The 24,689-nt window shown below is 43.9% G+C and overlaps 1 protein-coding gene and 1 long non-coding RNA gene across 2 annotated transcripts in view; both read left to right on the top strand.

The window, feature by feature from the left end:
* Nucleotides 1-483: 483 nt before the first annotated feature.
* Nucleotides 484-7,164, top strand: LOC128339878 (uncharacterized). Its single transcript, XR_008313291.1, has 3 exons — nucleotides 484-1,017; nucleotides 2,362-2,615; nucleotides 6,916-7,164. It is a non-coding gene; the product is annotated as an uncharacterized LOC128339878 (long non-coding RNA).
* A 4,714-nt stretch (nucleotides 7,165-11,878) lies between these two features.
* SERTAD2 (SERTA domain containing 2) overlaps nucleotides 11,879-24,689 on the top strand; it is a 175,030-nt gene continuing 162,219 nt past the window's right edge. The window contains exon 1 of the mRNA XM_053284405.1: nucleotides 11,879-12,723. The gene's annotated coding sequence lies outside the window, so the exon portion shown is untranslated. The remainder of the gene's footprint in view (nucleotides 12,724-24,689) is intronic.

Raw genomic sequence — 24,689 nt, 5'->3', positions numbered from 1 at the left:
TGAGAATTTTGATTGAAAAATAAAATATAAATGTTCACGGTTGTTGTAGTAAGTGTGAGTTTGTGGCTTGGTCTCCCATACTGCAAAATACAGCAAATGAAAAAAATTGAATTACTTTACTATGCAAGTAAATAATTTATGTTTTAATATTTATGTGCATTTTTTAAATTTAGGGCCCCTTTATAACATATGCTACAGGCCCCGCACTAGCTTAATCCGGCCCTGATGATGTGCTAGACAGATATTTTCCTACAGATATTCTGGGCTGATTCACACGTGCACGCAGGCCCGGAGTTTCTACACTTGGTGGCTGGCAGCTCCATGCATGAACCAGGCGCTCTCCGCGGCATAACGCTGATGCAAGGGCGCTCGGAAAGCTCGGTTTGTGCAAGACCAGTGATGCCCCCTTCACAGATTCAAGCCATCGCATGTGTGAACCTGCCTTCTCTCTGGGAAACATAATAATGGGCGAGACAAAAAAGCACGCGCTGGCATTCCGGCGGAGAGAAGCAGCTGTTCTTTCTTGGGACTGGCTCCAGAGCCTGGCAAAGGGCAGCCGGGCTCTGGCCTTGCACACGCAAAGGCGGCATCACCTTCTGGGCGCTGCAGCTGGCTGGCGCTCCCCGTTCTGCTGCTGTGCCGCGGGAGCCGAGCGAGCCTCTCGGAGGGGCATTATGACGCACCCGATCGGTATTAGAACACTTCACCTTCTATTTATAGGCACTCCACCAACCGCAGAACACGCTCTGTCTCCCCTGCTCGCTCGCTCTGTCGTTGCTCCATACAGGAGGGGAGGGGAGAAAGGAAGCGCCGTAAAGACACGCGTTTCCCTCTACAGCGCAGGCAGAAATCTGTACCGGTGAGGGAAAAGACAGAACGCGCACGTCTGTGTGTCTGTCGTGAGTGTGCGCTGCCTGCCAGCATTTCCAAGCAAAGCGCCAGCATCTAGCTACCGTCTCACGTGTCGCCTGCCTATGAAATGATTATGCTCTCCAAACCATTCTCAGTTGCTCTGAGGTCCGTAAGAGCATCTCATTTGCTGTGTCTGTTCCGTTACCCCTTCCAATTCTCTCTGCTCCTTGGAGTCATAATCATGTCAAAATAGGGTTCTTACTGACATCGTAAACAACCAGACGACGATGCCTCCTTTGTTTCTGGTGTCTCTCTCGGGGTTGCTCCGTCGTCTCTTCTTCTCGCTTTCCTGTTTGTCTCCTGCCATTGACCCGCTTCCATCATCTGTGTGGCAGCTTCATTCCTTATGATTTATTATCACCTCGTCGTACAAATCCGTGCCTTCTTCCGCACAGCAGCAGCATCCTCACACGGATTCTTTTTAGACCGCTCTCTTGACAGACAGAATTTCCCCGACCCCGAGAATTAAAATAAGGCAGTGTGAGGCTTGTTGAGTTTTAAATTCAAAAGCAACCTTGTAAAAGCAGCCAAGAGAATGGGAATTTTCACCAAAGACAATATCAACTCTCACCTCCTAAGTTTCACATTCGAAGGCTCGGCACAGATGTTGGGCTTCTGTTTTCTGAGCAGGAAGTCAAGCTATTCGCCGGGGAGGTCATTAAGCACTGAAATTTGACCATTTCAAAGAGGTGCACTACACCTTCCAAACGGTAGCTTCTAAAAAGGGAGGCCCTGAGGTCGGAAACCAACTTGAAGCCACAGCCTCTGGCCTCCAATCTGATATGTGCTCATGTGCATGATTTTGCATACTCAGTCAGTGGCAAGACAAAGAACTCTGCACATGCTTAGGACAGGAGGCATGTTGCCATTTGCTATTAAGGTATTTCACTCGTTCAGCACAGTCTTGGCATTCAAAACAGATTCTGAGGTTGAGCCCTGCTTCTGGAAAAGGGGATCAGCTCCATCCCAAGTGCTGCTGCTTCACTCTTTATTTCCCCCAGAAAAGGCATCTATTGGTTTGGAAGCCATGCCATTCCCTGAAGTAAGCAGAGTTTACAGCAAGTGATACAGCCAGGATGCTACCTTCATTCTGAAGTTTGTACCAAGACAGCAAACATAGTTCCATGGGATCCAAATATTCAAATCCTTAAGGCCCAATCTATATCAGTGTGCATATATATCTATGCATATGCCTCCAGAATTTGAAATACTATGTAGGAATAAAACAAAATGCCATCATCTCTCTCCAGCCCATGTATCATATTCTCAATTCATGTCAATCAACCAGAAAAAGTGAGTCTAAAGGAATAATTTCCAGCCTTCTGTGGGGTTCAGGCACATTACAATCCAAATTACGTTCGCAGGGTTGGTTATCAGTGGAATTAATCAGAGGTACACACACTAATACATCCCAATTAACCAAAACATCTTTTTCTTCCTTTTGTTTAGGAACAACAACAACAAAAGCGTTACGGCTAATTCAAAAATAATGTTGCTGATCCAGTGAGTGGGCCTCAAATCACCTCAGACACAATGATTTTCCATGCAGCCAGTTCACACATAAGCCAGTCATTAACTGTAGACAAATCAAGTGAAGTACATGCATGTGTGACCCAACAACGAACAGGATCCTGAGAGTGAGGGCTGACTCCCCACTTTGCATGCTGGAACAGCATGACCATGAAGAATGTGATATATTTCAGGTCCTTTCATTTTATTCCTTTTTCTGTGTAGAAGGCTTTGAGAACTACTTTTTGCTGAAAAGCAATATATGCATATTCATGATAATAAGAATATAAATACGAAACCACTAGAAAAAGATAATTAGTGAGAAACTTATCACTAGGACCTACCAAAAGCGATTGTTAGCTTTGCAAAGTGGCTGCAGTCAGGCAGGGATAAATGTCAATAGAGAGGGACAGGTGATTGTTTGCGAGGCGAGCCACATTACGCATTGAAAGCATTTGGAGATTTATTGTATATTGAATGTCAATCTGATAAACAAAATCATTGTTTCTTTTTGCATATTGAAAATTGTTCGTTTGAGATGTGGAAAGTTTTATGCAGTGTGATGAGAGTGGTAAATCGGAAAGTGCTATTAATGAATTGTAGGAGTTGTGGCTTTGATGAAGAATAATGAGCACGTTATGAGAACATGAGTAATGGCACATAAGTCCACACCCCAGCTGTGCTGATTTTGGGGAGCAGCTGCATTTATGTAATTCACCCACTCCCTGCTCATGGCACACACACCAGGGATTCCAGCCTCCAGCATTTATTCCCCACCACCTAATGAAGGGGGTTGATTGTTGAACCAGCCCAGGCTGTGCACTCTGCCTGGCTCCTTTATGCTTTCCAGGGGGAGGAGGAAGACACCTGCCTTTTCCGGGAACACTTCCTGCATTTGGGATTCCACAACACTGAACTAGAAGCATAAATGTGGAGATTCCCTGCATGTGGAAAAGGCCTCTGTTGTATGAAGAGTAGGAGTTGTGGCTTGTTGTGGCATGTTATTTGGATACAACTACATATGATATTGACAAGCGCATGTTCATAAACCCCTGTTTGCTAAGGTGCCCGGACTGCAGGGGAATGTTTGTAGGAGGGAATCAGCAGGCAGAAAGGTGCTGCTGCCTAATCTCCAATGCCTGCCAATGACCCCCCCTCCCTGCAAACATCCCCCAATAGCAGTGGCAGCTTAAGACTTCTGTGCACCTGAGGGAGGGCACCAAATGCTGCCCTCCCAGTGCTGGCCCTCCTTCCCATCAGTCTCTTAAAAAAAGAGGTGGGGGCAGGAGGACATCCCAATAGTTTGCTGCCTCTGCTGATCGAAGAGCTGCCCCTGTCCCTCCAGGCTATTTCCACTGCCCTTGCCAACTCTGGCTCATTTCTGGTCTTGGTCCCACTCTCAAGAAGCAATGGGTAAAAATGGATTGGGAGAGCACTTGCAGAGAAGAATTGGGTGGGCAAGAGCAGATGAAGCACACCCTCTTGCCTGCCGATTCTCCCCTGCTTCCCTGCCCCCACCTTAGCAGCATTCCAAGGCGAACACACAATCAAGAAGCAATGCTAAGTCTACACCCACCCTCATTTGACACACGATCCAATCAGAATAAGACACATTTAAGTCCCATTGGTTTTAATGGGAGGCGGTTGAGCATGCACTTAATCCTCTGACTGAAATCAATAGGGATTCAAAGTGCTTAACTTGGGCTGGATGATTGTTTTCTACATCTAATAAGTTGGCAACCTGTTTCATTTCTGTGGGCTTGCATAGTGTGGGATACATGGGATTAAGAAAAATCGTATGTCACTCTTTTGGCATTAATAAAGGCAAGGCATTATTGGGTATGGCTTCAGGGGGACTTGAAGTTGCTACAAGGTAACATTTTTCTACCTCAAACACTGATTTAATAGATCTTTACAGAACATGTTAACAGTCTATGAGCTGAGGTTTTTGAATGCCAATGTCTATGTTTGCATGGTATGTAGTAGTAGTATTGGTATATACAGTAATTGGTTTGGGCATGATCCAGCTAAAGTTAAGTCCTTTTAAATCCCATTGACTTTAATTAAGAGATTAAGCATGCACTCTTCCCCGCTGCAACTGATGGGACTTAAGAGGGCTTAACTTCCACTGGATCATATCCCATGAAATTACTGCTCTCAAACCCAAAGTCTATTCCCTGTTTCTCTTCTGCTGCCTGTATCTCAGATGCTGTACCTGATTGTAACTTTCATTTCTCTCCTAGAATTGCCAACTGACCAGGAGGGGAAAAAATCTATTTGGTCAGGGTTTTTTAAAAAAAAACCTTTGAACCCTTTGACTTTTTAAAAAAAGGTAGAATTATTTGACTACATCAGATGTTCGCAGTGTGCCTGCTTGAGCGGTGTAGCCCACTAAGGCACAAGGTCATTACACTCGGCCCCAGGGTGCCATTCCCCACCTGCTGTAGGTGAACCATCAGGGCAGTTGTGCCTGGTTCCTCTACAGCTGTCCTTCACAGGCTCCATGGAGTCAAAGGAAGCAGGGTAACAAAAGACCAGGAAGGAGCAAAATGGTGCTCTGACCACCATAGCTGGGGAGATGGTTTCACTCCAGCTTTCTGTGTTAGAGTCCAGGCTCAGCCTACTGCCTTTTGAGTTGCCTAGGAAGGTTCCGCTGTTAGTTCCACTTCTGACTCCCTGGAGCGCAGTGGACTCCACCCCTGCCTTGCTCCCCTGGCTCCACTTGAGTGCCACAGTGTTTGACACCTAGGTGGAACCAAAGGCTGGCAGCCTTACTCCCAACTTCTAGAAAACTTTGCTATTTTAAGCATGCAGAAGCTGAAACATGGGAAGATCTGGTGCAGAATTCAAAATGCTGTATTTTGGGGTTCACGCTAAACTTTTCTCAACAGGTGGCCCTTTAAATTTAGCAGACAAAAGTGGCTGCAATGCTGGGAGGCCACTTGACATCTGGGTACTGCCACTCACTGTGCCTTTCTTGGCTGATAAGTGGTGCCCCTACTCAGGGGCGTAGCAAGGTTGGAGTGGGCCCAGAGACAAGATTTTAAAATGCCCCCCCCACAAAGTCCAGGGCCTCCGCACACCCCAGGCCCCCAAGGATTTAAGTCTGATATTCCAAAATAAGTATGCTGCCTGCAAATACATTTCACTGAATACACACACGCACACGTCACAATATATAGTGATATACATTGAGTACTATACATTTGTATTACTTTTAATGCCTAGAACACACTAGAAAGATGAATTATTAAAATGGGCCCCTCGCTGCAGATTAGCAAAGGAGACTTTCAACCATGCAGGGTGAGCCTATGTTTGTTTTCCCAGAATTCTAAACAAATTCAGTAAAGTTTGATTGCAGGAGGTTTTTCACAGGAGGCTTTTAAAGCCCTTTAAGACACATCTCCTCTGGAATGGAGGTGCTGCATTCACATGTTGGCCAGATTTACCCTGAAGTCCCTGCAAGTTATTGGGGAGCAGTTCACACACAAGAAAAATAAAATAAAAGCACCACACATGCTTCACAGTTCTCACTCAGACCTTCTGGGTTGCAAAACAACTTGAACATAAGTGCATTTATAAATGAATGAATGAATGAATGAATGAATGAATGAATAAAATTAATAAAATACTGTTCCAGAAGTTTTTGCAATTTTCTGCCATGAAACAAGCCACTTATAGGGCTTTTTAGATAGATTTTTTTAAGTCAGCAAATTTTCCAAGCTGTTTCAAAATAAATATTCAGAGACTTCTCGGTCCCTCCCCCACCCCATATCCAAGCCCTATGGCAAGCAGATCCCTATATATGGGGGGGGGCGGGGGCGGGAAAGGTAACCACAAAAAGGAGTTCACACTCTACCTGGCAAATGCTGGTCTGGGTTAAGCAGGGCAGCAAGGGGTCTTCTGCTGCAGAGAACACTCTGGCTGCCTCCTCCTTCCTGGCTTGCTTGGGCCCTACTCGAGTTCAGGCTTCACTGCGGCCTACACGGAGGCCTCCGTGGAAGCCCCGCCCACCCGCCGATCAGCTGAGAGGCGGGAGAAAAGGAGCTCTTTGCAACTGGTCTGCTGCCTGGATTGCGGGCCAGCAGAACAAGCAGGAGAGACGGCGAAGAGGGCAAGTGGCTGAGAGGCTAAGGGGCTGGGCAGGGGGCAATGGGGAGTCACATGAGGTGCCCCTGGGGTGCCCCTCCAGGCAGTGGGGCCCCCAGACAACTGTCTCCCCTTGCCCTATCATTGTTACGCGCCTGCCCCTACTAGCTTTTGCCCTTTTCCTTACCCAGCAAGCAAATGATGTATCCTCATCAGATTGTGGTCAGTCAGTCCTTACCCGCTGCACAGAGTGAGGATCAAGCACAGAACAGTCTCACACCAATACGCAGCTGCTTTACAGGCCCTCCAGGGGCTCCTTAACAGATCGGTTAGGGAGGATAACTCAAATTTTGTTAAACAGTCCAGCTACAAACTCACTATTCATGCTTTAATTTTCTTTGACAGACAAAACAGCAGGGAGAGATGCAGATTTCCGTATTAAACATGATCAAATTCTATACACTAGAAAATGAACAGACAAAAGCGACTTGATAAATCCACAGAGGGCACAGCTGTTCCAGGCACTGGCAGCAGTATGGCATGTGATGGGCCACAGACAAAGCAGGCAAACTTCTGGAGAGATTAATTTGACCTTCAGGAATCCTTTTAGAAGACCAGAGTAAGATGATCAACGATGATCTTAACACCATGCTTTGAAATAAACATTTGAAAAGCATCAGTCAACCTCCATGTCTGATTTTTGGTATATTGTTCCGAAACAGGACACAGCACTCCAATTATGGGAGAAAAGGCAGGGGGCCCTACAAGCCCCACTTTGAATCCTTCCATTCCAAGTCAAATCATGCTCCGCCTATAGCTTTCTAAAAACATTAACTGTAGGGTCCACAAGATAAAGGGGTCCATCCCCTTCCAGACATATTCCTGCTCATTCTTTGAAGGCTGTGAGACAGCCATCCTAGATCAAACACATTTGTATTTTATGGTTTTAATTAATGTTGTTCACCACCTAGGAAGGACTAAGTTCCTGAAAGGCAGGACATATAGTGTATGTGTGTGTATATATACATTCACACACACACACCATACTCAGGGAATTCATATTAACTATTATCAGTCACAATACTTGTCTAAGGAGAAAGTTTGTATTTTCAGGCTGCAAGTGAGATGCCTGGTTCACAAGTGTGTATCTAACGTGGCTTCTTTGCATTAAATTACTGTATACTGTATCCCCTACTAACTGGGCATATCCCCTGCTAACTGGGCAAAGAGGCACCTTTTACCATGGTGATTCTCTTCATTTAGCAGGGGGAGAGTAACTGGCACTATCCAGCCCCAGCACAGTACCTCCAGTGCCTGTTGCTGGTGTCTATCTTGTTTTTTTGTTTTTTTTAAGAATGTGAGCCCTTTGGGGACAGGGATCCATCTTATTTATTTATTATTTCTCTGTGTAAACCACCCAGAGCCATTTTTGGAAAGGCAGTATAGAAATCAAATTGATGATGATGATGATGATGATGATGATGATAATAATAATAATAATAATAATAATAATAATAATAATAATAATACTCAGTGACAGACAACAGACTTACAAAGTGATATCATAGAACAGGGGCAGGCAACCTTGGCTTTCCAGCTGTTGTCAAACTACAACTCCCATCATCCCCAGCCACAATTTAATAATAAATACATAAATAAACAGTGGCTGGGAATGATAGGGAATAGTAGTTCAACAACAGCTGGGGAACCAAGGTTGCCTGCCCCTGTCATAGAACATGGTGTCTGAGTTTATACCTGTTGTTAGATCTGTGATGGCCTAGAGCTCCATTCACATGTTATGTTGAACAAAGTACAGATTTGTACACAGGTACAGTTATTCACATGTTATGCTGAACACAGGTACAACAGTACACTTCCTATCTGTACCAGGCATTTGAGAGGCTTCAGGTTCACTTCACCCAGGTTCACTTTTAACATGAACACAGGTACAGCCATTCGCACAAACACATGTACAAGTGTACAGGTATCTGCACACTCATACTGCATAATGTCTGAAATAGGCTCAAGTTGCACCCCTTAACTGCCTACTCCAGCACCATGGGACATACCTAAGGCTCTGGGTGTATGTCTACTCACAGGTAACTACAAAGGTGTGCAATTCTGTCAGGTTTAGTGGAAATGCATGTGCAAACATACTTTTAAGAACAACATAAAAATCATTCACCTCCTGAATAGTAGAAAAAATATATTAACAGAGTAGCCCTCTTTGGCCACTTGGAAGTCAAGAGCTGGATTTGATAAGCATACTTAATTCTTGTTTGTACTAGATAAACTAAATATTTTAGCATTATCATTGACTTTTAAAACTCTATGGTGTTTGCTAGACTCATTGTCTTCCTAGAGGGTATGCATTATGCTTTATGCATTTTGCAGAGCTGTAATTGCTTATAGTTAAATCAGCCATTGCACCTTTTATGATTTCAAGTGACTTCATGAAGCGACATGAAGTAAGCTATCATCCGTGTATCCACTTGATGCCACCCTCAAGTGCCAATTGTGTCTGCAATTTCTTTTATTGTGGTTTGCGTAACTGTTGCTTCAGATCCATAACTGGATCTGAAATACACACTTATAATTTATAGAGCTCCCCATTTTATTTAATATATTTTTATACCGCCCAAAACTTATGTCTCTGCTGGCCTTTGGCCATAATTTTATTTATTTAATATTTAATACATTTCTATACCACCTAAAACGCAAGTTCTCTGCAAATAAAGATTGGATTGAATAGACCTCCCAATACATTCCTTTGTAGCAATCATTTGGGGGGGGTGTGTGAGATGAAATGAAAATAGTTCTACAGACAACTAAGAAGTTAGCAGCTCCAAACTTAGTTGGAATCAGCCCATTTACATCAGCTAGCACAGATATGCAATAAGTTAAGAGCATTTCAAAATCAGTTTCCGGCACCCACACCAATAATTAGCAAGCAATTGCCTGCATCCATTGCAAATCCCACACCATTTCACCGTTTGTAAGTAAGGAAAGGATTTCTCTGTCCATGCTTTCTCTGTGAAGGCAACAGGGAGCTTTGGCCATAAAGAGCAGCCTCCTTGCCAATGCTTGCGCTCTAGAAAACCACACATCTCTCCCTCACCCCCAGCCGCTGAAGCACACTTTCTAGTGCAGGCTCCCTTTCCTCGGCCACTGCTGCTGCTGCGGCCTTGGAGACAGCCCACTTTCTCTTCATAGCAGCAGGCAATCTCCTCCCCACCCCCACATCCCCTTTCCAAGGCAGCCCACCCCTATCCACTGCTGGCTCCTTCCCTCCCACCCACCAGAGTGTTCCCTTACCATGCTTGTTTCCTGACTTCCACAATAGCCCTGGGAGACACCTTCCCTCCCCCTCAATGCAAACTCCCATCCCCAACATGCTTTGGCAGAAGAAGTCCCTCTTGCTTGCTTGTAACTGACTGCAGCTCCTGTTCTTTTTTAAGCAGACAAGCGCTTTAGTGTTCTCTCTCCTCCTGCTTTCCTACACGGGCATCTTTCCTCTACCTAAAAATCCCCTTCCCTGTCATCCAGTGAGCTCATCCCATCATCCGTGTGTAACTTCACACAAGAGAAATATCAAGACTCACAATTCCCATTAGTAACCCTAAAAGCCCTTCTCCCCCTGATCCCTGAGGTTTGGTTAATCTGAAGTGAGGAGGAAACAAATATCTGTGTGTAGTTAGTACGGCCTTTCATTTTCTTCACGTGCTCCAAGGCTCTCTTGGCAGTGAAAAACAGTTTAATCAGCCCATCACACACACCCCTTTCCCAACCGCAGAGACCTCCAGAATGCTACACTGACAAAAACAGTGAGTTCCAGAAGCACCTTTGATCACTAGAGAAGTGAAGTCACGTTACAGAATTTCTAGCAAAATATGCAATTCACTTTCACCATTACAAATTTCCTCTCTTTTCCCACAGGAGCAGTTCACACATTAACTTAACCACAACTGTAATCACCATTATCTTTAAAAGAATCTCTTGTTTCTCTATAATATTCACACATTCCATTTACAGTAGTGATAACATTTGCAGTCTTTTAGGGTTGTTTGAACTTGTAACCTCACTCCATGGAAGAATCATAATACAATTTGCTAACCAGAAATGCTGCAAGTAGACCAGAAGTCTAATCACTTTAAGCTATCGTTGATTAATTGGTATAGGGCAATTTCCATAATATGGCTTGAGAATTAAAGGCTCTCTTGCCTATTTTGGTTATGGTACATTACAATAATAGGCAATGAAAAAGAAAATATTAAGAATAGCCTATAATGCTTAGTGCTGGCTTTTACCTTATTAGATGTCAAGTTCTCATAGTTCCTTTAATACCTCAAAAAGGCAACTGCAGTGAGATTGTGATGACATGGAAATCTATTTAATTAACTGAAGAATCAGTAAAGGCTTCTATATAGACTTACTTGGGAATAAGGTCCATTGATCAACTCAATTTCTGAGTAAACATACAAGGAGAATGGGTCTGAGTATCTTCCAAACCAGCTTTGTCATAAGTGCTATTCCAAAATTATGCTGTACATGCATACAGATATACATGTACATTTCCCCCATGAATGACTGTAGATGCATTCATTTTAAAGATACATTTGTAAAAGCCTGCATACAGGCCCCCTCCAATGTAGGGTACAGACGAGAAGCACACAGCTGTACATGCACTGAAAACGTTTGAAATATTGACATGCATACAGATCTGTACACTGAAAATAACATGGGAATAGCAATATAGGCTACAACATTATTTACCCATTAGATAAGCCAATGTAAAAAATGCAGTGGAAATCAACCACCATCTCTGGATACCTGTAGTTCTTCCCTCACCTTAAATAAATCTCTGGGGTCCCTGACCCTCTCTTGCCAATCGACTTGTCCTCAAACCAGTCAGTTCTCCCCCTGTGTGCAATCCCCAGCTTCTTTCCCCTTAGCAGCAGCACCTGAGCTGCTGCTTCCACCTTCCTGTCCCGTGTGATGCCTTGGCTTGAGACAGTCCCCCTACCCCGTGCATAATTACACAGAAGTAAGTCCCACTGTAGTCAATGGGCCTGATCCACAGTAAGCATACATCAGACTCTACAGCCCCTGATGCATCATCACACAGAGTATGCGTTCGCTGCGAGACTCCTTACGAGCAGCCCCTGCTACGCCCCACTCTTCCCCGCCCCCTTGCACTCCCCTCCTCTTTACTCAGCTACTTCAATGCGTGGGCGGGGCAAGGATGGAATCTTCCCTCACGCTCACCTCCCTCTTCTGCCCCCTCTTCCTGTGATAGGCCAGTGTTGCCTCGCCTATCAAACAATTACGCACACTGGATTGGCCATTTTGCGCAAACCAGAGAGAAGACTCCCGCCTCTCCGTTCCTCTCCTCACCGGCTCCCCCCAGCTCCGCATACACCCACCGCTCATCGCTCTTCTTAGTTTCTCCCACCAACCACCGGCAGCCTCCCTCCACCCCCCTCCGCAGCAGTGTCCTCAGAAGACTCATTGAGCAAAAGGGGCCAGGCCATTCCAGCCTCTGGGCAAGGAGCTGCCCAGGCACTGGTGGGCAGGACTGTCACTCAGTGCCAGCTGCCTTAGACATAGGCTCCCTGGAGAGAGGTGGGCGGGGCTCCTCCTCAACACCCTCCTGTGTCTAACTCAAAGTCTGTGAGTCACTGACTGCACAACCCATCAATCCTATTAAATGCCTTGTGCAGGCTGGCTGGCAGGCGGTGTGGCCGCCGCCGCCGCCGCTGCTCCCTGAACACGGGCTCCTCCTGCTTCTGTTACCTCAGCCTTCCTCCCTGTGCACCGGCTGCTCCTGCTGGTGTCGCCTCCTCTCTCGCTTTGCTGATACATGGCTAGGTGGTTGTACTTGTTACAGTGTCACATCCTTCTTTAGAGCTGCAGCGCCAACTTCCCTCCCAGATAGTCTCCCTCTTTGGCAGAGAGACTACTGCAAAGTGATGGGATAGAGGAGCAAAAGCCACTTCAGTACCTGGGGCTCCTGTATTTTATTCATTCTCAGCCTGGATCCCCACCCCCTTACTCGTCTTCATACCACACCCCTTCCCCCCTTTAAGTCCCTTCTTGCCTTGCTTCTTTTACGTGGTTGTTCTCCCCCCCACTCCTCCCCCCTTTCCCCTTTAGTTTATTCTTCCCTTTTCTCCGTGTCTTATGAATCTGGATTGTTGAATTCTTCTGGAAAGGGTGAGTATAAGATAATAATTACTACAATGATGTTTAAAGGACAGTGTTCTTGATGTAGAATGTGTATTAAAAAATTGCCATATAGAATGAAGTATGAGAGACTGGTGATAGGAATTGAGCTTCATTCTGTTCCCTGGTTACATGTCAGTCACTATTTCATTCTAGATTATTGCTCACTGTCTTGAAAGTTAAATTGGTTTATGTTTTATTTAAAAAGTTAGGTTTCAATATAATTCCCCTTATTCCCCACCCCTTTTACTTCTGTCCCTCTTACTCATCTTAACTGACAGTGTTCCCTCCCTTCTCCTCCTCCTCCTCCTTCTCCTTCTTCTTCACATTTTATGTAATAGTGGAGATTGGCAACTAACTACATATTGGTGTGAAATGGTTGGTGCTCACTTATATATATTTTTCTGATATTTGCAGCTCAGCCCTAACCATGTTAATTTAGAAGCAAGCCCCAATGAGTTCCAAATAAGAAAGGATCTTTGCAATCTTGAGGGGGAGCACCCCATGGTAACTGCTGAGCATCCTTGGCATTTAGGTGGGAAGGAAGTCTGAGGAGGAGCATTAGATGGGTCACTCTTTCTGTGAAATGACTGCTTGATGACTTGACTTCTTGTGTGTTCCTTGTGTGTTTGGTCTTCAAATAAAATATGTTTTGCTCTACAGCTTAAAGTGCTGGAATCCACCTATTCTGATGTCTATTATGGGTACCTTTTACATGTCTAAGTGTATGGCATGGATGGAATGTAAGAACCTTTTGCTTTGGATTTATTTTCTACACTCCATTCAGATTAAGAATGTGGATGTGTGGAATTTTGCTTATATTTGGATTTTTGAGTGAAGTGTACATTCATAGTGTGTGCTTGATAATGTAATTGTCTAGGGTGGGTCCAAAAGAAAACGACAGCTACATTTGAAACTTGTTCGCCAGGGTAAATACTTCTAGAGTGGTTTTAGTCCCCTAATGTTGATGTTGTTTGGGGGTATGAGTGTGTGGTTAGTATGAGTGCTTCCTTCACTCTCGACTCCTTCATCTTCTGTTAAAATATCCAACACATTTCACTAACTGCCTAAAGCAAAGGGCAGATAGAACTCAGGCAGCGTGTCACAAACTGTGTTACAGTCATGTAACAGTCTTTCATGTTGAGATGTGAAGCTGAGTTAAAGCACTGGGATTTTGCTTTTGTGTTTCTCTTTCAATGGATAGTCTTAAAAAATATGTTCACATTCCATAAGTAAGAGGCAATCCAGGGTATATCTATGTTGTACACAGTTTTGTAAAACTCTACATGTATAGACTACAACTTAAAACTGCTTTGTTCAAACTATAAGTTGTAGTCTAAGTGACACTTCACAAAAAGTTGAAATGTAATGGAAAAAGTTGGTTTTTCTGGACTGTGAAAGTTAAAATTGCTTGGGAATTTTACTGAGAAGAGAGAGTATGCATTGCTCCCAAGAACATAATTATCTCCTCCCACTATGCAATGCAATGTGGTTTAAGGCCTCTTATGACTTGAAGAAAACGGTAAAGTTTTTACAATAATTCTTAGTTTGCATGCCTGTTGTGCACCAAAATAACACTGTCAATGCCATTCTTTTCTCATGGCCAGGGTAATTGTTCCTGCCGTATGTAGGGGTTCAATAAATAATAATAAATAAATAATAATAATTTCTATACCGCCCTTCCAAAAATGGCTCAGGGCGGTTTACAAAGAGAAATAATGGGAAAAGCAAGCAGAAAACCTATTGCTGATCTGAGAGAACTTACAAATGCATTGTTTTTATGTGGACAAGTATTTGTTGCAAATGCATAAATGCTTGTGTGATACAGGGGTTAGTGGTATAGTGATTTTGGCATGGAAACAGCCTTGGGTTGCTTTTCATCAGGAAATGGATAGAGGAGTTTAACTTGTTTCTCCTGGACCTTTCAGCACCTTTTTGACTATAGTATCCTTCTAGGCTATCTGGCTGGTTTGGGGACTGGAGTTAGTAGTTACTTGACAGGTCCTAGAAGGCTGTGTTAGGGAGCTAGGGTGGATCATTGTATTTTTTCAAAAAGGTCTTAAACCAGATTTTTACAGTGTGTCGGTTTTTAAAAAAAGTTATATTAAGGACACTTTTACAATAGCTTGTTTTAAAGTGATATCTAGATATGAGTGTTGACTTTGCTTTCAGTGTGAAAGAATGAACCGCAGGGGGAAAATGTGATGCTTTTAGGTCAAACATTATAAATATGACACGGTAGTCAATATATTATGTGTGTTATTGTTTATATTGTGGATCTTTAGATACTCCTAGCCACTTATTTTCTCTGCCAGTGGGCAGAGAAAATACCCAGTAACTGTCAGCCTTGCTTCTGAAAAGCTCCAAACACTTAGACCTCAAGTAAGTGTTGTTGGTTAGTATCCTTAAACAGATATCCTTAATTTCATAATTGCTCACTTAAACAGATGTATTCTTTATTTCTCTTGGAAAAGGACTGTGGTCTACATGACTAGATTATGTCCCTTTCTAATATAAAGACTCACTTTCCTCAGCATCATTGTCATTTTTTCATCTAAGGTGAAACAGTGGAAGCCCTGATTGGGTAACTGGAATCGGGGGTGGACTGGAGAAGGGTAAATAAAGTAAAACTCACTCCAGACAAGAAAGATGTAAAATGGTAGGCAGTTTGATGAATCGAGGAATCTGTGGCTGCTTCTGTTCTGGATAGGGTTGCACTCAGCTCTGAAAGAGTCCGGGTGTGCTTCTGGATTGACAGCTACTCCTAGATGCTCAGATGGCATCTGTGACCACAGCACTTCTTATTTTATTATTATTTTATTTATTACATTTATATACTGCCCCATCCAAACGGCTCTGGGCAGTACACGACAATAAAAATAAAACCCACAAATCCTTTTAAAAACAATCATTACAGAACAATTTAAAAATGGCATAAAACCATTAACAACGGAAACATTTTAAACAGTTTAAAAACCCTGGAAGGCTAGGCCAAACAGATAGGTTTAAGGGCTCTTCTGAAAGCCAACAATGAACTCAAACTATGGATTTCTGCTGGGAGGTCATTCTACAGCCCAGGACCAGCTACAGAGAAGGCTCGCCTTTGAGTTGCCACCAGACATAATGGTGGTAACTGGAGATGGACCGCCTCAAATGACCTTAGCGTGCGGTGGGGATCATGTAGAAGGCGGCGCTCTCTAAGGTAACCCAGACCTAAGGTGTTCAGGGCTTTAAAGGTAACAACCAGCACTTTGTATGTTGCCCGGCAACCTATCGGCAGCCATTGCAACTGTTTTAAAACAGGCATAATATGGTCTCTCTGGGTTACCCCAGAGACCAGTCTGGCTGCCGCTTTTTGTTTCTGAACAATGTACGAAGGCAGCCCCATGTAGAGTGCATTGCAATAGTCAAGCCTGGAGGTTACCAGCTGATGCACTACTGTTTTGAGATCATTCTCTTCAGGGAATGGACACAGCTGTCAAATCAGCTGAAGTTGATGGAAAGCGTTCCTGGCCATAGCCTCCACCTGAGATACTAGGGTGAGGCCTGAGTCCAGGAGTACCCACAAGCTGTGTACCTGTTCCTTCCGGGGGAGCGTAACCCCATCCAACACAGGAAGATCAAATTCTGAGCCCCTACAATGAGCATCTCCGTCTTGCTTGGATTTGGTTTCAATTTGCTATCCCTCATCCAGTCCATCACTGCCTGTCGGCAGGTATTTAGGGAATGAAGGCCATTTCCTGATTATGAGAATGACAAGGAGAAGTAGATTTGGGTGTCAATAACTCCCAGAATGAAGTCTCCTGATGACCTCACCCAGTGGTTTCATATAATTGTTAAAAAGCAGAATGGAGCCCTGAGGGGTTTCTTCCTGCTTTGAGGAGCAACTGTTGCCAAGCTCCACCATCTGGAATCTACCCAAGAGATAGGAATGGAACCACTGCAAATCAGCACCCCCTATCCCCAACTCCCCCAGGTAATCCAGAAGGATACCATGTTCGATGGTATCAAATGTCACCAAGAGATCCAAAAGAACCAGTAGAGTCATACTCCCTCTATCAATTCCCCGGTAGTCATTCATCAGGCCAACCAAGGCTGTCTTAACTCCATAGCCAGCATTAAAGCCAGTTTGAAATGGCTCTAGATAATCAGTTTCCTCCAAAACTGCCTGTTGCTGGTAGGCCACAACCCTCTCAATCACCTTGCCAAACCAAGGGAGATTGGAGACTGGCCTATAACTATCCATCATTAAGGTCCAAGAAAGGCTTCTTGAGAAGTGGTCTAACCATTGCCTACTTCAAACACTCTACCCTCCCTCAGTGATGCATTTACAATCTTGATTAGGCCACCTCCAACAATCTCCCTGCTAGATAGAAGCAGCCAAGTCGGGCAAGGGTCCAGAGAACAAGTGGTAGGCTGCACTGCCCCAAGCAGCTTGTCCACATCCTCAAGAATCACAGATTAAAACTGATCCAATCTAACACTGAAAGAGGGATTGCTGGACACACTATTCATACACTTTGCAGAAATAGTGGAGTCCAAGTCAGGCTCGAATATTTTTGAGATTTTGTCCGCAAAGAACCCATTAAAAGCATCCACATTAGCTGATTTATCAGCCACGGATGCTCCTGGAAAAGAGTGATCTTGTCCTGTGTCTTGGTGACTTCCAGGTTGTACTATTGTAATACACTCTGTGTGGATTTGTCCTTGAAGACTGTATAAAAATTTCCATGGTTTTTTTAATATGGCAGCCTACCTCTTTGTGGCAGTTAGCCTGAGGAAACATGTAACAACCTGTGCTGAATGATAGATAGGTTTCTGCTTAGTCTCTGGGAATAATTTTTAGTCCTGGACAATTTGGGTCTGAAATCTCAAGGAATGCCACCTGTGTGGGAAGAGCTGGTCTAGTTTTGTTTTTGTTTGTTTGTTTTTTTGCATCTGTCTCATTCTTTGTATCTGAGCCAAAGTATATTTGACCACAATAGCAGAAACAGGCCTTAAAACATTTTAAGCTATCCCTTGACATGTGGGTGTGAGTTGATTGTTTTCTCCTTTTAACTGATGGGAAAAAATAAACAGACATTATTCTAATATGCCTTCGAAAAATTTGTGACCAGAGGTGCCTTTCCACCTGGACTTCCAGGTGGAAATCCGGTACCACGCAGCTCCTGCCCCCCCCCCAATCTTCTGAATTATGTCTGGTAGGTGCAAGTGGCTATGCCACCACCCATCGTTGGCCTGCGCTGGGTGGCTGAGGGCAACTCTGGGGACTAGTTCCAGTCGCTGCCCCATTTCTTGCCCCCAGCCTTGCTGGGTCTGGTTCCTTCCAGGGTGGGGTAAGAAATGTGGCAGCAGCAGGAAGACTGCACACTGACTGCTGGGGGGCGGGATTGGAGGAAACGTGCTGGTTCCTGGCATCCTCCCCCCGCCCACTGCTTGCTGAAATGGCGCATTCCTTCCCACTCGCTGGGGCTGCTTCACACCACTGCCTCTGTGTTTCTCTTCCTCACCCCAGTGCAGTGCATACCAAGAGTTTCTTCACTGTGTTTCTTCCCCCACTTGCCACCTTTACTGGGACTGACAGGCTTCACGGAGTGAGTGGAGGCAAGGGATAGGAGGAAGAGGGGAGAGTGGCTGCCCATGCAAAATGTTGTATCTGCAAGTCAGCAGGAAGTACCTTATTCAGAATGAGATGAAGATTTTTATAATGGATTTCTGTGGGAATGGAATCAAACATGCAATCTGTCATCTTAGCAAGGTTTATAGGAGCTTGGATCTGATGTTGTTGGGTGATAATGTTATCCACTATCCAAAGCTCTGAGTTCCTGCTTGTCTCTGCTGAAAGCTGAGCCCTTGAGCAGATCGTCAAGAAGGCAACCTGTCCTGCTAAGTGGTGCTGAGCCCTTCTACAGTGCAGTTATATTAGTGCATGCATTTAAAAAATTAAATCTCCTGAAACTTTTATCTGAAGCTCTTGGAATGAAGGACAGTTCTTCTGTGTTTGTTTCATCACATTTCCATCACGTTTCCACTTGTTTGTATAACTGGGTGTTCATTGCTATGCTTTGTGTCACTGATGGGGATGTTTTAGTAATTAACATTAATTATACAGACTTGGTTGCCTTTAGGGGCTCTGTGCCTCTTGATATTGCCAAGTGTTTATGCAGTAAACATCATTCATACATTTTTGGAATCTGGGGGAACTTAGCTTATTAGTGATGAAGTTATTTCAGCAAAAGGCATAAAAGTGGAATTCAAGCTTTAACATTACCCTTAGAATGCAGCTTTTAACTGCCGCTTGTTTGGTGCTATATGAGAGAACAAATTAGAAAACGGGTACCATATTTTCTGGTAGAAAGGCCACATTGGCGTAAAAGCCATTGAAAAATGGCTGAAATTTTTAAAAATCACATCAGAAATGCCGCATTGGCATGAAGGCCACAGCTAAAGCTCCAAGTACAAACACCCCCTTTCCATTTCCCACGGATAGCCGTTTGCACTCTGTGTGGGGGCATTTTAGCCCCTTGCTCTCTCCCTCTGAAGATGTTTGCTTGGGCAGGGGTGATCACACTGGGCCTGCAGCAAGACCTTGGTCATATTTAGCAGCAAGTGTGGGGGCAGCAGGAAGCACCTTTTAAATGGAAATTAAAAGGTGCTTATTTCCCTGTATGGCGGGTCCTGAAAACTCTTCCCAGGAGCGACGGGGATGATCTCGGCTCCACCACTTAGCTGGGGCGTGTGCTGCTGGGAAGAGTGGCTGCGGCTGAGTGGCAGAGCTGATCTGCCACTGCTGCTGAGAAGAGCTTTCAGGGCCTGTGAGTTTTAACAGCAGCAGGGGCCTTTGAGAGGCCCTTTTATATTAAAAAAAAAAACTGGTCGGGAATTTTTGTGGCTTTTAATTTGTTTTAACTGTTTTTAATTGTGTTAACTGTATTGTTTGAATTGTAAACTGCCTTGAGAGATTTCTGATCAGGTGGTGTAGAAATGTAATTAAATATTCAGGTAAATTCAAGGTTTGATTTGGGAACTTGTTTTTGCTGAAATATTTCTAAGTATGTTAAGAAAGGACAACTTCCATGCACTTCTCTTACATGGTTTAAATTAAAAGAAATGAAGGCCCTGAAAATGGTTAAAATACAAATATTTGGAATTTTTGCACATTAGATATATAAATATTTCCTTGTGTATAAGCTCTCTTCTTGAGTTCCATTCACACATTCAGTCAAAAGCATGGAGATAAAAGTGGGGTTGTGGCTAATGCATCTGTCCCCTGACCTTCATGCATCCAGTGTAGGTGGGAACAGACTCTGCGTGCATGGTACAGCCCATTCTCACTTTCTGCAGAATATGTAGAGGTCAGGGTACAGGGTTGAGGTGGGGCTGACAGCTGTGATATTGCTCCACCTCTACATGGTGACTGAATTCAAAGGCAGAATATCAGAAGAAGGCTACAGTCAGCCAGAAAATGTAATCACAACTGTAACTGGCATTATATCCATTGGTATTATATCCAACTATTTACTAAATGATGTTATAAAACAATATATCATTAGAAATGGAAAACTTTCTGAATTGAAAATTATTCATTTTGGAAAATTTTCTGCCCCACAGCACAGGCTAACATACATAATGTATTTCAAAGGAACTAAAATTGGCACTCGTAAATGGCTTTTTTGGTGGTAGTGTGGAAGTACAGCATCAAAATATGTTGCCTTATACAGTGCTGGTTCACCTACACAAATTCAACTAAAATGATTTAAAATTGACATCCCTTAAACCTAAATTTTGCCATTAAAACTATATAAATTTGTGAAGAAGTGTCTCCTTCCTCTTATGTGTTTTGTGGATTATTTTCTTTGTATTGGTTTGGTTTTGTTTTTTAATGTTCCCTCTGAATTCTGTAAACTTCTGCAGGGGTTAAAAGGTTGCAACCTCTGCTAGCTCAGTCTGAGCTAAAAAGTAGTGTTGCTGCTCTGTTTTGGAGGGAATGTATCTTAAGTGTTCCGATTGGTTTTCTCCAGGCAGAGACATAAGGTTCTGGTTGCCTGAGGGACAAATCGCTGTGATTGGTTTGTGTATACCTTTTCAGGAGTGGAGGGGGCGGGGAGAAGTGAATAAAAAGAGTGGGTGGGAGAGGAGAGAGGGGAGCTGACTGGGGTGTGAGCTGGAAGGTTGGAAGACTGCGTAGGATCCGGCTGAAGCTGCCGGGGAAATTAGCAGTGAGGCATCTGAGCTTACCAGAACCTGCTAAGCCTTAGATTAGAAGGCTAGCAAGCCAAGCTTGTTCGTTTTTATAGTTTTTAAACGGTACTCTTGCCTAACTGAATTTTCCCCTGTTTGCTCCTATACTGTGTTTTGGATTTTTCAAGACGTTATTACAGTAAACATATTCCTTTTTCTTCCACTATGTTTCCATTGTTGTGTTATTTCCATCTCATTCCTACTTGCCCTATTGATTTACCACACTACTGAGTTTTTGTAATTTTAGAGAGACAGAGGTTTCAGTGACTAGGAGTGGAACCGGTCAACGCTAAAAATCTAAACTGGCAGCAGTGGGTATTTAGACGGAAGGGCCACCTGAGGCCAAGCCCCCACAAAATCTATCTGCTCTTGAGGAGAATGTGGTACTGTTCTGTATTTTCAAAGAACATAGAATTTTCTCAGTTTAAAAATGCAATGTACTAAGCACAAGAAAAATACAGGTGGATTGACAATGATGTTTTGTGAACCTTGCTTGGTAAAATCCTGTACCTGTTCTGGAAATGTCCTCGATCCCAGGGCATTCCAAATCATAATTAAGTACTCTGATCCACCATGTATGAGCCACCTAATGCCGCAGTGGGGAAGTAACTTGCCTAGGGAGCAAGAGGTTGCTGGTTTGTTTCCCAGACTATGAGAAATGTGTATATCGGGCAGCCGTGATATAGGAAGATGCTGAAAGGCATCATCTCACACTGAACGGGAGATGGCAATGGTAAACCCCTCCTGTATTCTACCAAAGACAACTACATGGCTCCGTGATCTCCAGGAGTTGACACTGACTTGATGGCACAACTTTACCTTTTTCCATTACGTGAAACCAGGTCTATGAGTAATCCACTATTATCATTTCTGTGGATGATCATGATCGCTTATCAAAGGCACTATTCTCTGGAAACTTTACATCCACCTTAGATCAAGAAGCAAACTATTTCTATCACCAATTGTCTCAATATGTGACCCTTTTTGCAACATTTATTATAGAGAATCGAACGTAAAATATTATGGAGAAGGGAGTCCAAACAAACAAACAAACAAAAACCTTCCATCCCTGGTAAGTATTTGGAAACCTTGGATTCTGCAAAGATTTGCAAGCACAAATTCTTCTTTGTTTTTGTGAATGGTCCTGTTAAATGAAGTTAAGGGAGTGAGAGCTGTTTAACCGACCATATGTTGAGTGCTGGCTACTTTCAGCTGGAGCCGAGACAATGAGGGGCGTCTGCCTGTCACCGGGGAACCCCCACAATGCACCATGCTCTTGTGCGGTACATTGTGGGATTTCTGGGGGCTGGGATGACCCAGACCCCGCAACTCTGCACTGCCTGGGGGAGCAGCAGATCGTCTGTGTAAGTGATCTGCGCACCCAGCAACTGGGACCTCTAGGGATTTCCAACTGTTGTTGACTACAACTTCCAGAATCCCCAGCTGCTATGGCTTTTGTATGGGGATTATGGGAGTATCTGATTATCAGAGTGGCAGGGAAGAACGTTGTAGCTGGTTGTCTTGCATTGGTTCTGGTTAGGTTTAGGAACCCAAGTCAACAACCTTATGAAGAGGCTTGCTGGAGACTCTTGGCAAATGTACAGAGCAAGCTTTGATTCTGATGGGGACTTCATAATACCAGATTGGTGATGCATGCAAAAGTAAAGGTCACTAACTTGGAAAATTAATAATACAGTTCATGTTGACATTTCTGAGGGAGTGCTGATTGGGGTGTGGTGCCGTGGCATGCTCCAGTGTTGTTGTTTTGTTGTTGTTTTTTGTAGAGGCTGTGTATTCTTTTTGTTTCATGCTTTCAGTGCAAGACAGATATGTTGCCAGTTTCTCCTCCCCACCATAACCTCTTTTTGCCTAAACTAAGAAAGTGGAGGGGAGGAAAAGAACTAAATGTTGTTTGCTATGAAATAGGATTGATGTAGATGAGAGGGAGTTGTCAAAATCAGGGCTGTGACTCCAGTTTAAAGCTCCAAAGGGCTTGATTGCTACTTGGAAACTGTGTCTGTGAGTACTTATAGGCTGAAACCTTAAAACAGAGGGTATGTGAAGGAAAGAAATGAGCTCCAGATTATTCACACGGGCTGGGGTGCCTATAGAGAAAGCTTACAAAGATCATGAAGGCATTTCTCTCTAGCAACATACAAACCTCTTTATTTCCAGCATAATATAACTTTTTAAAAAGCCAATTGTGTGTGTATCAACAATTAATGTGTGTGTGTATGTTTGTTATAATGATGGAGTTTCTGTCATGGTTCAGGAGCTTTAGATGTTGTGGTTCCCATAGTATTTGTTCCATGGTCCTCTTTTCATACCTGGTAGTTATACCTGGTAGTTAGGATTACTGTACATACTCTAGATTTTATGCAGCTCACAGTTTACACACCCTCCTTGTCCATCTCAAACATGCATGCTGGATGATTCACCGGCACACGTGTGCTTCTCTCAGCGCCTGCCCTTCTGGCCTATCTAGACATGCTTCTTGGATGGCTTGTTCACACTACCAGCTGTGCTGCTCTCCTTTGCCTTATACCTGCAGAGCACCTCCCTTTTAGGTTTCTTCTTTGGATGCCACACTGATGACTGTAAAACTGCCTGGAACAAGTAGTGCCCGCATCCTGCTGCTGTTCAGGCACTGCTAAGAAAAGCTCTCTGTGTGCCTGATCACAGGAAAGAGCAGAGTCTCTGGGAAGGAATTCTGCTTTTTCTTCTCAATGTAGTCTCCTCCATTTAGCTCAGGGGACCCTGGCCCTGCACTTGGAGCTGGTCCTTGACATTGTACAGATGGAGGTACAGCACAAGCCTGGGGACGAATAGTCAGCACTCTGAAGCAAGCCCCCATAGAGTTTGTTTGGCCTTGCTCCCAGGTAAGCATACATAAGACTACATAAGACTGCATAAGACCTGGGAGTGAGCCCAGCTAAACACAGCAGGATTTACTTCTGAGAAGACATGCAGAGAATTGCACTGAAAAGGAGAAGTCGGCTCCTGGCTACCAGAAATCTCGACTTGGTTACTGAGGCCCATCAAAATGTGTGGCCCCCTGCTTAAGCTATTGCTGTAGAAAAGAGCTCTCATTTTGAGGGTAGTCCATATGGCCCAAACTAGTTATAGAATGATCCAGAGTCATTTGGATTCTGTAAAAGTATGGGGATGAGGTAGATGTGGAGAGATCTCTCTGTACAGGTCAGATGGATCTTGCAACATTCACAAGAGTGGCTTACAATGCCTGAAGAGGCTACTTGTGGTGAAACGGTATATGAAAAGGGATTGTATGAATAAAGTTTCTGTGACTCTGGTGATCTGGATGGTGTTTTGGTAGATCTTGGGAAATCACTGTGCCTCATAATGCTGTGGCAGTTCTCTTTTTGTAAAGGATTTTGAAAATGAATATGACTGATGTACTGGATGTACTGGAGAATTATAAATAGTATATTTTAATATGGGAGCTATTTTCCTGGAAGAAGAAAGTTAGCTTCAAGTGGTTTGTGTGTGCGCCTGTGCATGCACGCACGCACACGCTGGTGTTTTGCTGGTTTGCTCTTCTAATGCTTTCATTGGATTTGAGCCATGCCACAAGCATGATTAGAATATTTATAATGAAAAGGGGGCAGTGGGAGCTATTGTATAGGCTAAGTTAATGGGTTAGGGGAAGAGAAGCCAGATCTGGATTCTTATGCTCCTCTTTTAGGCTCCCTGTCATC

This window comes from Hemicordylus capensis, chromosome 1 (genome assembly GCF_027244095.1).
Source record: "Hemicordylus capensis ecotype Gifberg chromosome 1, rHemCap1.1.pri, whole genome shotgun sequence".
Classification (NCBI taxonomy): Eukaryota; Metazoa; Chordata; class Lepidosauria; order Squamata; family Cordylidae; genus Hemicordylus; species Hemicordylus capensis.
The sequence above is the reverse complement of the archived record's forward strand: the minus strand, read 5'-3'. Positions and strand labels throughout refer to the sequence as shown.